General features: G+C 48.4%; 1 protein-coding gene across 5 annotated transcripts in view; it reads right to left on the bottom strand.

Annotated features, from left to right (window-relative positions):
* The window catches only part of LOC119979635 (probable G-protein coupled receptor 132), a 76,672-nt gene that overhangs the window by 10,781 nt on the left and 48,175 nt on the right, over positions 1–17,716 (bottom strand). For 2 of the 5 annotated variants that reach the window (XM_038822155.1, XM_038822163.1), the window contains exon 2: positions 11,505–11,602. The exons of the other annotated variants lie outside the window; for them this stretch is intronic. The gene's annotated coding sequence lies outside the window, so the exon portion shown is untranslated. The remainder of the gene's footprint in view (positions 1–11,504; positions 11,603–17,716) is intronic. 5 annotated transcript variants of the gene reach the window in all.

Here is a 17,716-nt window from a genome sequence, read left to right as displayed (position 1 = left end):
CCTTCCATACTGTATGTTCTATGTTCAACCGGTTCTATCACAGCTTGCCCCCTATTTTCCCACTCCTGCTACAACTCCAAACCCATCTCCACAGTGCCAGGAAAATTCCAGGCCCACCTCTCAGCCCAAGTGAACAAGGCCTTTCACACAAGCAGACAAGAAAGCAACTGAGAGGTGTCAGTAATTGATCGATGAGCACATTGAGACTGACTCTCACCCGGGGCTCAAAGAACAAGGAAGAACAAAGAAAAGTACAGCCCAGGAACAGGCCCTTCGGCCCCTCCAAGCCTGCGCCGACCATGCTGCCCGTCGAAACTCATTCACAAGCAGCCAATTGCTCTGCAATTTAACGCAAAGACTTTGAGACAACTTCACTATCAATTTCAGTGTTCATTTCTGCGGTGTCAAACCAACCCCATCAACCTAATCCCAAACCCACAGATTTGCAAATTAAATTCAGCTAAATGCTCCATCGGGGATCTAATCAGTGAAATCTAAAACATTTCCTTCTAACTTCCTTCAGGAGTGGGTAATGTTCCTGACTCCGAGCCAGAGACTGCCTTCAGCTTCAAGTCCAGCTCCGGGACCCATGAGCAAGTTCATTATCGATGTTGAATCAAAAACTGGGCATGTGGGAGTGCCACTCCCTCCCCTCACCAGTGGGTGTGAGGTACTCAGGGAGTTCCTGTTTGTAACCCAGGTCTGAATCACTCCTGTACCGTGGCCATCAGCTGAGTCACCTTGTGCTTTCTCTAGAGGTTGTAAATGGATCGTGTTCACAGGGACATGATGTACAAAGCTCTGGTTAAAGGGGAGGAAGATGCCGTACATCATCCTGATCCTGACGGCCACCTTTGGGTGCAGCTGCATCAAGCTTTGTGCGGGTTCTCAATGTGGAGACACCAATGTGTTACCACTTGTTGAGGTTCTATTGTGAAGGGTGGGTCCAGCCCCATTGCTGTCAAACGCTCCGTGTGGTTGGGCGATGCCACACCACCTGTCCCTTATGGAAAGGTTTATACAGAGAAACACCTCTGATAACAAGTCCATGAGACAGCGGTCTGTACAGAACATCCCAGAGACCCTTCGGGAAAAGGAGATGGTGGATTCTGTTGGGTGGTTTCCTGAACAGACTGTCATTGGACAGAATGCCTCATCGCCAGAACTTTCAAACAAGCACCAAGACTTAGGTTGGCTGGTGGTGAGAAAGGTCCTCCCTATCGGAACCCCCCCTACAGACTGGGAGTCCCCCCCTGTCCGCACACTGCCCTCGAGGTGACTGTGGTGGGCAAGAGGCCCTCGTCCGCCTCCTTCTGGAACGTGCCTTTGCGAGGAAGGTCTGGAGAGAGATGAGGTGTGTCGAGGTTCATCCCGAGCAGCTCTGTGACACAGGACTCTCTGTGCTGTACGAGCTGTTCCCAGGAATACACACTGAAAAATAGACATTAACTGCAGCTGGAGGAGCATCAACTCAGTGACAGACGCTCTTTGCTCTGCCGGGTCAACTGGTCCTTGATCGAGTTTCGCAGACCAGCACATTCCAAACTTCAGGACTACCGGCTGAGGGGTGCACTAGAGGTTGGGGCAATGGGGGGGGGGGGGGGGGGGGGGGGGGGGTAGGGGGGGGAGGTTGCTTTATAAGTCCTTTCACACACAGTACACCGAGGAACTGGAAACTGTGTCAAACCCATCGGGCTGAATGTCTGAATATACATTGTAGATATCAAGAGTATTTATTTTTTAAATGTTTATCCCATTCTTAAAGTTACAAAGCCAATGTGCAGAGTTGACAGACCAAACCCTTAATCCATCTCATTGCTTGCTCCAAAACCCAAATAAAATTCTATTGCTGTGTCTCAGGGTGGAAGATGCGAACAAGTCGAATCTTACGGCACTTAGTGTCATTTCAGACTAGTTTGGCACAACATGGTGGGCCGAAGGGCCTGGACTGTGCTGTACAGGTCCATGTTCTATATGTTTTAGGCAGTATTGCTCCAGCTTTGGGTTTTGCCGAGCCCTGTCCTGTTTCCCACAATGTTTCAAAGGTCTCCGAGAGCAGTGAATTTCAAAGTGGGGGTTGCGACTTGTGGATGGGTCGTGGGATGGTGTAGAATGAGTCGCCAAAAGGTCACCAAAAATAATCCCCAAAGATCACCTGACCATTTTTTCCGTTTTCTCTCTCTAGCACAATTCTCACTGCAGTACAGTGTATGGCCACACGAGGCGAGGTAGAAGACGGTGCCATGGGCTTCCCTGCCTCTCTGGGACTGTGTCCAGCGTTGAAGCATAGAATTAAAGAATCACAGTGTAGAAGGAGGCCATTCGGCCCATCAAGTCTGCATCAGTCCTTGGAAATAGCACCCTACTTAAGCCCACGCCTCCACCCTATCCCCATAACCCAGTAACCCATCCTAACTTTTGGTCACTAAGGGGCAATTTATCATGGTCAATCCACCTAACTTGCACATCTTTGGAGTGTGGGAGGAAACCGGAGCACCCGGAGGAAAAACCTCGCACACACGGGGAGAACTCCGCACAGACAGTCACCCAAGACCGGATTTGAACCCGGGTCCCTGGCGCTGTGAGGCAGCGCTGCCAAGCACTGTGCCACCGTGCTGTCGCGATCTGCATTATTTCTTGTGTTTAGTGTGAGTTTAACCCCCTGCATCCTTTATCATTCTCTGAGTTAACCCAGGCGTACAGCCTCCTCCACTCCTGCAGCAAAAGTCCATTCCTTCCACCTCCTAATTCTCTCTCCGTACCAGGGCTCCTGCCCTTCAACAACGCTCCTTTTGTTCTTCACCTCCCCCGCCGCTATCAACCTCCTGTTTCTAGGTTATCCAACCCCAAGCAGCCGTCTCGGCTGTGGTGGCTACACAGACTCCATCTGCTGAATCGGTTCCTGTACCGCAAGGACTTTTCCTTCTAGCTTTATTGAGTCTTTAGTTGTCCGTCAAGGATGACACAAGCTGGCGACTAAACTACGCTCATGTATACAGGCGTCAGTAAAATGTGCAGGTGTGTGGAATGGAATGTGTCTGCACGTTTTGCATATTGCTCGGCTGAGCTGTGCCCAGTACATTTTTATTTTTTTATTTTTTTAAATAAATTTAGATTACCCAATTCATTTTTTCCAATTAAGGGGCAATTTAGCCTGGCCAATCCACCTACCCTGCACATCTTTGGGTTGTGGGGGCGAAACCCACACAGACACGGGGAGAATGTGCAAACTCCACACGGACAGTGACCCAGAGCCAGGATCGAACCTGGGACCTCGGCGCCGTGAGGCAGCAGTGCTAACCCACTGCGCCACCGTGCTGCCCTCCCAGTATTTATTTTTAAGCATGTTTTCAGTCTGCTGCATATTTACCTGGGTTTCGGTACTGACAGACATCCAGTGACATTCTGTCTGACCGCGTTTCAGGTTCAGCAGTTAGGGCTCCTGTTTCTGTCACGGAAGGTTTAAGTTTAATTTCCTAACCGAGCTCATGTTAGGATTTGAACGAGTGAACATGACGTTGCTAAAACTGTGTAATACTGAGCCTGTTAATCTTTCCTGCAGTTGCACGCAATTATCCAAATGCTAACAATGGGTGTGAAGATATATAATAATCAAATAACCTGAGTCATAGCCTTCAGCATGGTGTCAGGTTAGAACGATCCTTCAAGGTGAAACAGAAGCACAATTTATCATTTTTACGTTTAATACAGAAGTGCCAACAATGAGCGCGACGTTTTCAAAAGTAACGATGGAGAATCTTTCGTGAATGTGACGGGGGTTGCGGTTGTGGTCGCAGCTCCAGGGTCCCAGGTTCGATTCCCCGCTGGGTCACTGTCTGTGCGGAGTCTGCACAGTCTCCCCCGTGTGTGCGTGGGTTTCCTCCGGGTGCTCCGGTTTCCTCCCACATTCCAAAGATGTGCAGGTTAGGTGGATTGGCCATGCTAAATTGCCCTGAGTGTCCAAAAAGGTTAGGTGGAGTTGCTGGGTCACGGGTAGGGGGTGGAGGTGTGGGTTTAGATAGGGTGCTCTTTCCAAGGGCCGGTGCCAACTCGATGGGCCGAATGGCCTCCTTCTGCACTGTAAATTATAGAACATATAGAACATACAGTGCAGAAGGAGGCCATTCGGCCCATCGAGTCTGCACCGACCCATTTAAGCCCTCACTTCCACCCTATCCCCGTAACCCAATAACCCCTCCTAACCTTTTTTTTGGTCACTAAGGGCAATTTAGCATGGCCAATCCACCTAACCTGCGTGTCTTTGGACTGTGGGAGGAAACCGGAGCACCCGGAGGAAACCCACACACACACGGGAGGACGTGCAGACTCCGCACAGACAGTGACCCAGCGGGGAATCGAACTTGGGACCCTGGCGCTGCGAAGCCACAGCACTAGCCACTTGTGCTACCATACTGGCCAAATTCTCTGATTCGATGAAAGTCGGCCATTCTGTAAAAACGGGTCGCTGGAAAAAAAGTTTGCGAAACACTGTTCTCGAGTCCAGTTCCCTGCCACTCTCTTCTTCACATAATAAGCCTCTACCACTCATCGTGACACCTGATCCACTCATTTTCTGATGATGTTTTCACACTCATAACCTCCTCCACCCCTTAAATGGGTCACGGTCACAGGCTCTTCCTTTTTCTCAGTGTCTAACCTACTGCCACTCTTATATTTTGATGGTTCAACTTTGGAATTGATAAGTAGACAGCGATTTAAATCAAATCCACGTCATTTAGAAGAGGAGTTGATAAATGTTTGCAAAGGCTGGTAGATCTGTGGAACTCTTTACCACAAGATGTTTTGGATGTTCTGTCAACTAATTTTAAATCTTAAATTGATAGATTGAGTGTATAAAAGGGTGTGGCATCAATGGAATTGTCTGAAGTTAGGATGCAGGTCAGCCGCAACCTCCTTGAATGACGAAACAGGCTCGAGGGGCTGAATGGCCTCCTCCTATTCCCATTTTCTAAATATTGCTGAGTCCTAGTCACTGCACTTCTCTGTTCTTCTTTCTGAGCTCCCACTGCACCAGTTGACACACTCCTCCTGCCCCAATCTTCGCTCAGGTGGAATCAAGACTCATCTATCACCGCAGCTCAAGTGAAGAGATGAGAGAAGCACGGATTGCTCTCTGTAATTTCACATCGGCATCTATAACACTGTCTCTGTTCCAATGAATTGTAAAGTCTAGCCTTCCATTCTACCATCCAAGTTGTTAATAACTACAGTGAATAGTTGAGGGCCCAACCCTGGCCTTTGTAGACCACCACTAGTCACATCCTGTCAAATACAGGATCATTTTTATTCATTCACAGGATGTGGTGTTACTGCAAAAGCCAACATTTACCGCCCAGCGCAAATTGCCCTCAAGAAGTTGACAGGGAAACACCTTCATGAACTGTTTTAAGGCCTTAAGTCAAACTTATGCCAAATTTGTGATTGTGGGATAGGGGTATCTGGCACAGCAAGGGTTAATGTGGGACTGAGAAACATTGCCACCTACCGTGTGATATAAAGGGACACATGGCCTAAGACTATAGAGTTGTGGAGTGGACAGAGACCTGTGTAGAAGCAAGCTTGGAGTTCGCTCATAGCTTGGGCTCTCTCCTGGCAAGTTATTAAAAATGTTGTAGAGCCACTGGAAAAGGGTCAAAAGAGGAATTACATCATCAACATAAAGATGGGAGCAAATATTCTAATGAACAGAAAGGCTGGCCTGTACCCTAACTGCGTTCAGAAAGACTCAACTCTTTTTTGCAGGAAAGAGAAGGCAGAGGGGTAACCTCACCTGCAACGTCATGAAAAAAATCAACAGGGAATATGTGGAGAAAATATTTTCCCTTGTGGTAAGTCAAAAGCTGTTGGCCATCGATATAAAAAAGTCAGTGAGGAAATGCTCCTTACCCAGCCAACAGTGAGAATGTGGAACTCGATACCGCAAGGAGTGGTTGGGGCACAGATACGTTTAGAGGGAAGCTGGATAAACACATAGGGGAGCAGTGAAGAGAAGAGTTTGCTGACAGAGTGAGAGGAAGCTAGAATGGTACATCAACACTAGCATGATGCAGATGGGTGAATCTTCTGTAAATTCTCACTTAGAAAACCAACAGCTCAATTATTTGTTTTGGAATATTATTAAAGCATACAATCTCGGGGTTATCTTCGCAGAATTGGCTTTCCACATTCATTGGTTGACACAGAATGTCTTAATATTACAGGAATAATTGGATTGGTGGGTGAATTTAATCCTATTGCTAAATATTGCAGATTATTTGCAACTCAAAAGAGTTACGAAAAGTCACTTCTCATTTCCTGGCTTATTCCTGTTCTCTTGTGTATTTCCTATTGCCCACTTCAATTTTGTATTAATTTTATCGTTATTCTCACTCACCGTTTATACACGAACATGGGGATCAGGAGCAGGAGGATGCCAATCGGTCCCTCGAGGCTGCTACACCGTTTCATAAGATCGGGCCTGATCCGATTGTAACCTCAACCCCACATGCCTGTTGACCCCCGATAACCTTTCACCCCCTTCTTCATTAAGAATCCAGCTAGCTCTGCCTTAATAATATCCTAAAACTCCGTCTCTGAGGAGGGGAATTGCAAAGTCTCACAACCCTCTCAGAGAAATCAGTTTTTTTCACGCCCTTGAAAGGGGGCAATCCTTTATATTTGAACAGTGACCCCGGTTCTAGATTCTCCCAGAGGAGGAAACATCCTCTCCACATCCACCCTGTCAATACCCCTCAGGATCTTAAATGTTTCAAACGTGCAGTGGTTAGCACTGCTGCCTCACGGCGCCGAGGACCTGGGTTCGATCCCGGCCCCGGGTCACTGTCTGTGTGGAGTTTGCACATTCTCCCCGTGTCTGCGTGGGTTTCACCCCCACAACCCAAAGATGTGCAGGGTAGGTGGATTGGCCACGCTAAATTGCCCCTTAATTGGAACAATTGAAATAAATAAATAAGGAGACCAAATCTGTACCTAATACCCCCGATATGGTCTCACCAATCCCTGTATAACTGAATCATAACCTCAATACTTTTGTGATCTATTCCCCCTCACAATAAACAATAATATTCTACCAGCTTTCCTAATTACTTGCTGTACCTGTGTCCCGGCCTTTTGTGATTCATGCACTAGGACACCCAGATCCCTCTGCATCTCACAGCTCTGCAATCTCTCACCATTTAGATAATAAGCTTCTCTTTTATTCTTCCTGCCAAAATGGACAATGTCACAATTTTCCACATCACACTCCATTTGCCAGATCTTTTCCCAATCATTTATCGATATCCCTTGGCAACCTCCTTACGTCCTCTTCACAATTTACTTTCCTCCCCATCTCTGTGTCATTTAACAACCAGACCTTCAGTCCCTTCATCCAAGTCATTTCTATAAATTGTAAGAATTGAGTCCCCAGCACTGATCCTTGTCACACACTAATTGTCTCCTCGTGCCAACCTGCAAATGATCCATTCATGCCAACTCTGTTTCCTGGTCGCTAGCCAATCTTCTATCCATGCCAGTATGTTACCCCCTGCTTCTCTCGTGACCTATCCATTAACGTAATACATTGCCAGTTCACTTTTGTTAGCTCTGCTTTCATCCCCTCATTATTGCCCTTATTAAAGTTTAAAAACAGTCTTGGATCTGCTCCTCTCTCGCTAAATGTCAGATTCAATAATATTATCATCACTGCTGCCTAGGGGCGCCTTTGCTATGAGGTGATTAATTAATTATTGCTCAATACCAGGGCTAATACAGCCAGGTCCCTGATTGGTGCTAGAACCTGTTGATCTAAGAAACTATCCTGAAAATCTTCCTCCTCAGGGCTCCCTTTGTCTCTCTGATTTTTGCCGTCTCTCTGTAGATTAAACCGCCCCCTGATAATCGGCATTCCTTTCTGACAAGCTCCCACTATTTCCTCTTTGATGTCCCCTCCTACTGACTGGTTACTGTTAGGGGGTCTGTACACCACCCCCACAAGTGACTTCACACCTTTGTTATTCTTCATCTCTACCCCGAAGAGGAGTTATACTGGACCCAAAACCTTGGGCGGAATTCTCCCAACGGGAGACAAACAGCCGACGCCGGAGTGAAACCCGGAGTGTTTCACCCCAGCTTCGGAGGCCGCTCCTCGCCCCCTATTCTTCCCCCCCCCCACCCCCCCACCCCCCGGGGGGGGGCTGGGAGCGGCGGCACGTGAATTCCGCGCGCTGGGCCTTGACGCTTGCATCAAAGCGGCGCGCCGGGAATGACGTGGGACCTCGGCGCCGTGAGGCAGCAGGGCTAACCCACTGCGCCACCGTGCTGCCCTCACTAATAGAGCTCTTGAAGAAGAACAAGAGGATTACCAAACTCCATCCCAACATTTGCAAACTGTTGACAACAAAGCCAGTGTTCGCCGTACCAGATTATGACAAACCGTTTAAACTGGCTGTGGATGCCAGTTTGGGAGCTGTTTTATTACAGGAAGATGAACTTGGAATTGAGAAGCCTGTGGGGTATTGCTCAAGGAAATTAAATCACCGTCAACAGAAATGAAATGAAAACCGCCTATTGTCACAAGTAGGCTGCAAAAGAAGTTACTGTGAAAAGCCCCTAGTCGCCACATTCCGGTGCCTGTTCGGGGAGGCTGGTACGGGAATTGAACCGCGCTGCTGGCTGCCTTGGTCTGCTTTAAAAGCCAGCGATTTAGCCCTGTGCTAAACTAGCCCCTGATAGAAATATTCCACAATTGAAAAAGAGAATTTAAGTTTGGTATTGGAATTACAACATTTTAAGATTCATGTTGCAAGTAATTCAGCAGAAGCAATCATGTACGCAACATACTGGGCGGCATGGTAGCACAGTGGTAGCACTGTTGCTTCACAGCGCCAGGGTCCCAAGTTCGATACCCGGCTTGGGTCACTGTCTGTGCGGAGTCTGCACGTTCTCCCTGTGCGTGAGTTTCCTCTGGGTGCCCCGGTTTCCTCCCACAAGTCCCGAAAGACGTGCTTTTAGGTAATTTGGACATTTTGAATTCTCCCTCCGTGCACCCGAACAGGCGCCGGAATGTGGCGATTGGGGGATTTTCACAGTAACTTCATTGCAGTGTTAATGTAAGCCTACTTGTGACAATAAAGATTATTGAAATGAATTCCCTAAAATATCTGGAGAGATTTCAAAATCGGAACACGAGGTTATTTAGATGCAGTTTATTACTACGGCCATTTCATTTGAAAATCATTCACGTGACCAGGAGCAAGAACCTCATTGCAGCGGATTCATCACCAGTGTAAGCGAGGCTCTTGGGAATTTTGTGTGTCAATACTTTGGGCTATATTTCATGTCAGTCCATGTTTTTAAATCTTTGTAATGTTTGATAAGATAGAATTGTAATCGTCTTTCAAATTAAGACATTTCATTTTTTTAAAAAGAGGAAACATGTCAAGAATTGAGGAAAATTAAGATTTTAAAAGATGAAATTGGGATTAAATTAAATAAAGCTGGGCGATATCTGAAGAGACATTGAGATGCAAATGAACGTGTCAGTGAGAAAAGCAAGTGGTTACCTCAGTCACAAGAGGAAAACAATGGGGGTAAAGAGAAAGTAACTTCAAAATGGAGCGATATCTGGATATCATCAAAGGGAAAGTGGGAGATCCACAGCACAATGACTGGAGGAAAAGGGAGACAGGGACAAACAGGGACACAGCTACCACTAGCCACACCCAGCTGCAGAAACATTCTCCCGAAAATATTTAACAGTACGGTAGCACAGTGGTTAGCGCAGTTGCTTCACAGCTCCAGGATCCCAGGTTCGATTCCTGGCTGGGTCACTGTCTGTGCGGAGTCTGCACGTTCTCCCCGTGTGTGCGTGGGTTTCTTCCGGGTGCTCCGGTTTCCTCCCACAATCCAAAGATGTGCGGGTTAGGTGGATTGGCCATGCTAAATTGCCCCTTAGTGTCCAAAAAGGTGAAGTGGGGTTACAAGGTTGGGGGGGGGATAGGGTGGAGACGTGGTCTGAGGTAGGGTGCTCTTTCCAAGAGCCGGTGCAGACTCGATGGGCCGAATAGCCTCCTTCTGCACTGTAAATTCTATGATTCTATGAGACAGCCCGTTAAGATCAAAACTCGATACGTGCAGATTTCATCTTTGCTGAAATTGGAGATGGTTTTCCCAAAAGGGCCACATTAACTGTGTGTGGAAATTATTTGCGGATGTTGTTTGTAGAGTTGTACAATATTGGAAGTTGTTTGGAAACGTCTCAGAGTTCCGGGACCATAGATAGTAATTTCTGATAATACTGTGTGTAGCCATCAGTGAAGCTACCTGGTGCTGGGCTTTATAGTCCTTCCTCGCGGCTGTTCTTTTTCTTTTAAGTTAATAAATATTCTTTATTGCTTGTTCACACAGTGGCTGAACTGTTCCTCCCTGCCCCACATCCTTTCCTCAGATTATAACAAATTGAAAATATATAGCAGGGGTCCCAGGTCCGCCCTTCAGAGTTTTGGGACAACCTCGCATTTAACATCAGTGAGCTTCTAACAATGTTCGCAGAGAGGCACGGCATTACCGGGGGGGGGGGGGGGGGGGGGGGGGGGGGGGGGGGGATGTTACTGGGAGGGGCTGGGGAATGGTGATGTTACTGGGTGGGGGGATTGATGTTATGATGTTATGGGGGGGGGGGGGTGATGTTTGGGGGGTTTGGGGTTGGGGATGATGTTACCAGGGGCGGGTGGGGGGGGGGGGGGGGAGGGTGAAGTTACATGGGGCGGGGGACATTGCCGTGAAGGGGTGATGTTACCGGGGGAGGGGTGACATTACCAGGGGTGGAGGTGATGGGTGATGTTACCGGGGGAGGGGTGGGTGATATTGCCGGGGGTGGTGTTAATGCTGCAGACTCCATTATCCTGTCCCTTGGTCCTGGTAATACGATGATGTGGAGATGCCGGCGTTGGACCGGGGTGAGCACAGTAAGAAGTCTTACACCAGGGTAAGTCCAACAGGTTTTTTTGGAATCACTAGCTTTCGGAGTGTAGCTCCTTGATTCACCTGAGGAAGGAGCAGCGCTCCGAAAGCTAGTGACTCCAAACAAACCTGTTGAACTTTCACCTGGTGTTGGAAGATTTCTTCCTCTTAATACAATCAGTTAACGTTGACCCGTCATCTCTCAGTCTCTGCCCAACACATTTCTCTGCCTCCCATCTCTTTCTCTCTCTCAAATTATCTTCACTTCTCTCACTTCACATTTTCCCTCATTCCCTCTTCTGGTCTTTTTTCACGTTCTTGCTCTCCTGCTCCTGCTCTCCCCCCCCTTCTCTCGCTCCCTCTCTCTGGCTTCCCCCCTCACTCTCTGAGTCTCCTGTCAGTCGCTACACGTGCTCCCCTGAGACCTGCACCAGAGCCTCTCAGCCACTCTGCCCAGATTGATCCTGTTCCTTTGCCGATTCGTCAGCGAGTAGGTCGGGCAAACTCTCCCAAATTCTGAGGAAAATAAACAAATCACTTACCTTTTCGAAGCACGATTTTCCACAGAAAGGGAGTCTCTCAGGGAGCAATCGCAGCGGTAACGCCTGCCTTCACAGCGTGCGGCACAGGACGTGGCTAGCTGCAGTTGGATAGGAAGTGCTGTGTCAGGACTCTGTGTCACCTCAATAAGCACTTATGAAACAGCTACCCACTGCACTTCTTGAAAACCGGCACAAAGCATTGTCACAAACTTCGAGTGATATTGCACAGACTACGAGTTCTTCAGTTCAATCACAATGACCCAAGACTGTGTGTGCACTTTGTACAGAGTCTGTGCGATTGCCGGGGTGTCTGTATACCCCCACTTGGTTAGGGATGAGCATCCAGCAGTAAATGTCAACAAATCAGAATGAGAGGAGATCTCGTTGGGACGTATGAAACGAAAAATGAAAATCGCTTATTGTCACGAGTAGGCTTCAAAGGAAGGTACTGTGAAAAGCCCCTAGTCACCACATTCCAGCGCCTGTCCGGGGAGGCTGGTACGGGAATCGAACCGTGCTGCTGGCCTGCTTGGTCTGCTTTAAAAGCCAGCGATTTAGCCCACTCTGCTGAACCACACGGTGTGATGGGGCATACGCTGACAGATTGCTTCCCCTGGTCGGGGAATCGAGAACACAGGGGGCAGGGTCCGAGGAGCGGATCGTTTAGGACTGAGCGGAGACGAAATTGCTTCACTCAAAGGATCGTGAATCTTTGACATTCTCCACCCCAGAGAGTTGTTGACACACCATCGTTGACTGTATCTAAGGCTGGGGTAGACTGATTTTTGGCCGCTCAGGGAATTAAGGGATACGGGGAGAGGGTGGGAAAGTGGAGCTTGAATGGCCGAGTAGACTGACGGGAGATTAATGCTCAGCCCCTCCTCCTCTTTCTTATGATCATCTGACATGACTGCATTACTGGACAGTGATCAGTGGACAGTGATCAGGATCACATCAGGATCCCAAAGGCAGGTGCAACAGGCTGCTTTAGCACAGTGGGCTAAACAGCTGGCGTGTCATGCAGAACGAGTTCTGCAGCACGGGTTCGATTCCCGTACCGGCCTACCCGAACAGGTGCCGGAATGTGGCGACTAGGGGCTTTTCAGAGTAACTTAATTGAAGCCTACTCGTGACAATAAGCGATTATTATTATTAACATTGCTATTATCAGCCACCTGTAGTAGTGTGTCCAATACCGCCCACCACACGTCAAAGGACACAGAGGCATTGCAGAGCGTGCTGAACAGTTGTTCTGGAAGAGGACTGCAGGATAGGCTGGAGAAGATTGGGGTGTTCCCCGAACAGAGAGGGCTACGAGGACATCGATTGAGGTGGTCAAAATCATGAAGAGCTCGGATAGAGTAGATAAGGAGATGGCTGGAGGATCAATGGCTGAATTGAAAGTGATTGACATGGGAAACAGATCATAGCAGCATGAGGGAAGCTTGCTCTACACATGGAGTTGTTAGGATTTGGAACTTACCTCGAGATGGGCTGAAAAGGACGTTGAGTGAGAATCCGATTGGCAACAATTGCAGGGCCTTTGGGGGGGGGTGGGGGGGGGGGAGCAGGGGGCGTGGCACTAACTGGATTGCTCTTCAATAGAACGAGCACCAATTCGATGGGGCAAATGGCCCACGCCTGCCCTGTACTATTTTGTGATTCCATGATTCAACCTTCGCAAAGGTTGTGAGGGACGAGAAAGAAGGGACTTTCTGTTCTTTATCGCGAAGTCACGGATTTATATCGAACAAAGGGAACCTATTCAGCCCATCAAACCTGTGACTGATCCTTGCTAAATATATCCCATTAATTCCACTCCATTCCGCCCTTTCCCCATAGTCCTGTAAAGGAATTATCCTGCTGTCTTTTCAGGCTCCTCATTCCGGGTATAACCATTTACTGAACCCCCCTCCTCCTGCTGCTGCCGCTGCTTTCTTTGTCAGTCTGCCTTTGAGTGAGATGGTGAGTTAGATTCAAGGCAGGTCCACACCCAGTGGGACTGGGTCCAAGAGTCACAGACATGAGGATACAACAACTTGCATTTATGTAGCACCTTCAACACAGCCAGCCATCTCAAAACATTCCACCGGAACAACGGCAAACAAGGAAAGTATCTAAAATGAAAGCACAATCCTGCAGATGCTGAAATAAAAGCACAAGGGTTGGGAAAATTTTGGGGGGAAAGCTGCCACATTTATGGAGAGATAAATAGAGCTCAACGTTTCAGGTCCAATATGATTCTTCTTCTGAATCATAGAATTTACAGTGTAGAAGGAGGCCATTCGGCCCATCGAGTCTCCACTGGCTCATGGAACGAGCACCCTACCCAAGGTTAACACCTCCACACTATCCCCATAACCCAGCAACCCCACCCAACACTAAGGGCAATTTTGTAGATTAAGGGCAATTTATCATGGCCAATCCACCTAACTTGCACATCTTTGGACTGTGGGAGGAAACCGGACCCAGGCAGACACGGGGAGGATGTGCAGACTCCGCACAGACAGTGACCCAAGCCGGAATCGAACCTGGGACCCTGGCGCTGTGAAGCGATTGTGCTATCCACAATGCTACCGTGCTGCCCTTAGCTCAGGTGGAAGTGTCTACTTAGCTCAGGTGGAAGCTTTCCAATCGCCCAGCCAATAGGTTGGGGTGAGATATAGCTGATTATAAATGTAGATTTGATCTTTCTTACCGCAGCAGATGGTGCACTTTCCCCGCTGGGCTTCACCCAGGACAAGGCAGCCCATTTAAGCAGCACCTCATTCCCATAATAAACGTTCACTCCCTCCACCACCGATGCCCTGTGACAGCCATGTGACCATCGACCTTCAACAGCTACGCCCACCACCATCAAGAAGGACAAGGGCTGGAGGTCGGTTGTTTGGAGGTTTGTGCACGCTCTCCAATGCCTCGACCTAACCTCTGCATGCCCCTGGCAAAGTCGCTCAATTTATCCGGTGTGTTCCTCGGGCGGTACAGCAACACAGTGGTTAGCACTGTTGCTTCACAGCTCCAGGGTCCCAGGATCAATTCCTGGCTTGGGTCACTGTCTGTACAGAGTCCATACGTTCTCCCCGTGTCTGCGTGGGTTCCCTCCGGGTGCTCCGGTTTCCTCCCACAAGTCCCGAAAGACGTGCTATTAGGTAAATTGGACATTCTGAATTCTCCCTCCGTGTACCCGAACAGGCGCCGGAATGTGGCGACTAGGGGCTTTTCACAGGAACTTAATTGCGTTGTTAATGTAAGCCTACTTGTGACACCAATAAAGATTATTATTAATATTAAAAAAGTCTTCTCCCTTTCTCGTTAGTCACAAGTCCGGGGCTCCCGTGAGTTGGTGGGAATGTTTGACTTTGTGGTCATCCCGAAAACATTTCCACTGTCCTGGGAATCTCCTGTCGTGACCGAGTTCACAGAATCACAGGAAATACGATGCAGAAAAGGCCCTTCGGCCCATCGAAAAACACATGAAAAACACCTGACCTGCCTTCCTAACCCCATTTGCCAGCATTTGGCCCATAGCCTAGAATGTTATGACGTGCCAAGTGCTCATCCTGGTACTTTTTGAAGGAAGTGAGGAACCCGGCTCTACCACCCCCCTCCCCCCCCCCCCCCCCCCCTCCCTCCCAGGCAGTGCGTTCCTCTGGGTAAAATGTCTTCTTCACATCCCGCGAAACCTTTCGCCTTGAACTTGTGTCCTCTCCTAACTGTCCCTTCAACTAAGGGGAACAGCTGCTCGCTATCCCCCCTGCCCATGCCCCTCAGAATCTTGTCCACCTCGATCAGGTCGCCCCCTCAGTCTTCTCTGCTCCAGTGAAACCAACCCAAGCCTATCCAGCCTCCCTCTATAACTGAAATGTTCCATCCCAGGGAACATCCTGGTGAATCGCCTCTGCACCCCCTCCAGTGACATCCTTCCTATAATGTGGTGACCAGAATGTCACACAGTACCCCAGCTGTGACCTCACCAACGTTCTATACAACTCCAACATGACCTCCCTGCTTTTGTAATCTATGCCCCGATTGATAAAGGCGAGTGTCCCATATGCCTTTTTCACCACCCTATTAACCTGCCCTTCTGCCTTCAGAGATCTATGGACAAACACGCCAAGGTCCCTCTGTTCCTCAGAACTTGCAAGAGTCATCCCGTTCATTGATTACTTCCTTGTCAAATTACTCCTTCCAAAGTGGGACCTTGTCAAAGGCTTTGCTAAAATCCAAATAAACTACATCAACTGCACTACCCTCATCTACACACCTGGTCACGTGCTCAAAAGATTCAATCAAATTTGTGAGGCATGACCTCCCTCTGACAAAGCCAGGCTGACTATTCCTGACCAAACCTTGCCTCTCCAAATGGAGATAGGTTCTCTCCTTCAGAATTTTCTCCAATAATTTCCCTCCTACTGATGTAAGACTCACTGGTCTTATCTCTACAACCCTTCTTAAATAGTGGGACCACATTAGCTGTTCTCCAATCCTCTGGCACCTCCCCCATGGCCAGAGAGGAATTAAACATTTGGGTCCGAGCCCTTGCAATCGCCTCCCACAGCCTCCTGGGACACAATTCATCTGGACCTGGAGACTTGTCCATTTTAAAGCCTGCCAACACCGCCAATACCTTGTCACTCCCTGTTTCAATTTGCTCAAGAACCTCACAGTCTCTCTCCCCGGGTTCCATACATACATCCTCATTCTCTCCTGTGTGAAGACAGATGTGAAATATTCATTCAACACCCTACCAAATGTCCTCTAGCTCCACCCACTGATTGCCCTCTTGGTCCCTATTAGTCCTACTCTTTCCCTGGGTATCCTTTTCCCATTGATATACTTAGAGAATATCTTGGGATTTTCCCTACTTTGACCAGCCAGACCTTTCTCGTATCCCCTCTTTTCTCTCCTAATTCCTTTCTTAAGCTCCACCCTGCACTTCCTGTGCTCCACTAATGCCACTGTTGATTTGCTCCCCTTGCTCTTGCTAAAGGTCTCTGTTTCCCTCTTATCCAACCCTGAATATCTCTGGTCATCCGTGCTTCTCTGGGCTTGTTATTCCTTCCCATCACCCTGGAGGAAACATGTTGGGCCTGTACCCTCCCCATTCCCTTTTTGAACGCCCCCTACTGCTCTTCTGTATATTTCCCCACAAGTAACTCATTCCAGTCTACCTTGGCCAGATCCTGCCTTATTTTACTAAAATCTACTCCCCCACCCCCCACCCCCATCCCCACCCCCATCCCCACCCCCTCGCCCCCATCCAAAACCTTTTTTTGCAACCTGTCTATTTCTTTGTCCAACAAGCTTAAATTGTACTATGTTGTGGTCACTATCACCAAAATGCTCCCCCACCACCACATCAACCACCTGTCTGGCTTCATTCCCCAGAATTAGGTCCAGCACTGTGTTGTGCCGAACCTTTGTCCTAGATTAATCATAGATTATCATAGAATTTACAGTGCAGAAGGAGGCCATTCGGCCCATCGAGTCTGCACCGGCATTGGCCTGATGTATACATTTTAAGCACTTCACTTCATCTAAACCCTCAATACCATGAATATCCCAATTAATGTTGGGAAAGTTGATATCACCGAATATAATTCCCCACTTACTATTTTATACACCTCTGAGAATTGCGCACATATTTGCTGCTCAATTTCCCACTGACTATCCAGGGGCTTATAATAAACACCTAACAATGTGACTGTCCCTTTTTTATTCCAAAGCTCTACCCACAAAGTTTCATTTCATGCCTCCTCCTCAATATTATCTCTCCTTAAAACAGTAACTGACTGCTTCACTAATATTGCAATGCTGCCTCCTCTTTCACCCCGCCCTCTGCCTTGCCTAAAGATTCTATATCCTGGGATGTTGAGCTGCCAATTCTACCCCTCCCTCAACCATGTGTCCGTGATGGTCACATATCACAATTCCACATGTCCATCTCGTCCTTAACTCATCCGTTTTACCTGTACTGCTCCTTGCATTCAAGTAGAGGCCATCCAGCTTGCCCTACTCGCTTGGAACTTAATACAGCTGTATTCCCTCCAACTCGATAGCTGAGTTCTGAGTCGAGGAATTGCTTTGGGAGTGTGGAGTCAGGCAGAGGAACCAATGTGCTGCCCAGAGAGTTGGATTATCACCTCAATATTGGGAAAGTTGGCTTGGGAGTGACGCTGCTGCTGGACCATCTTCTCGCCACTGGGCGAGGA

Source organism: Scyliorhinus canicula, chromosome 2 (genome assembly GCF_902713615.1).
Source record: "Scyliorhinus canicula chromosome 2, sScyCan1.1, whole genome shotgun sequence".
Classification (NCBI taxonomy): Eukaryota; Metazoa; Chordata; class Chondrichthyes; order Carcharhiniformes; family Scyliorhinidae; genus Scyliorhinus; species Scyliorhinus canicula.
Note: the sequence above shows the minus strand (reverse complement) of the source record. Positions and strands in the feature narration are given on the sequence as shown.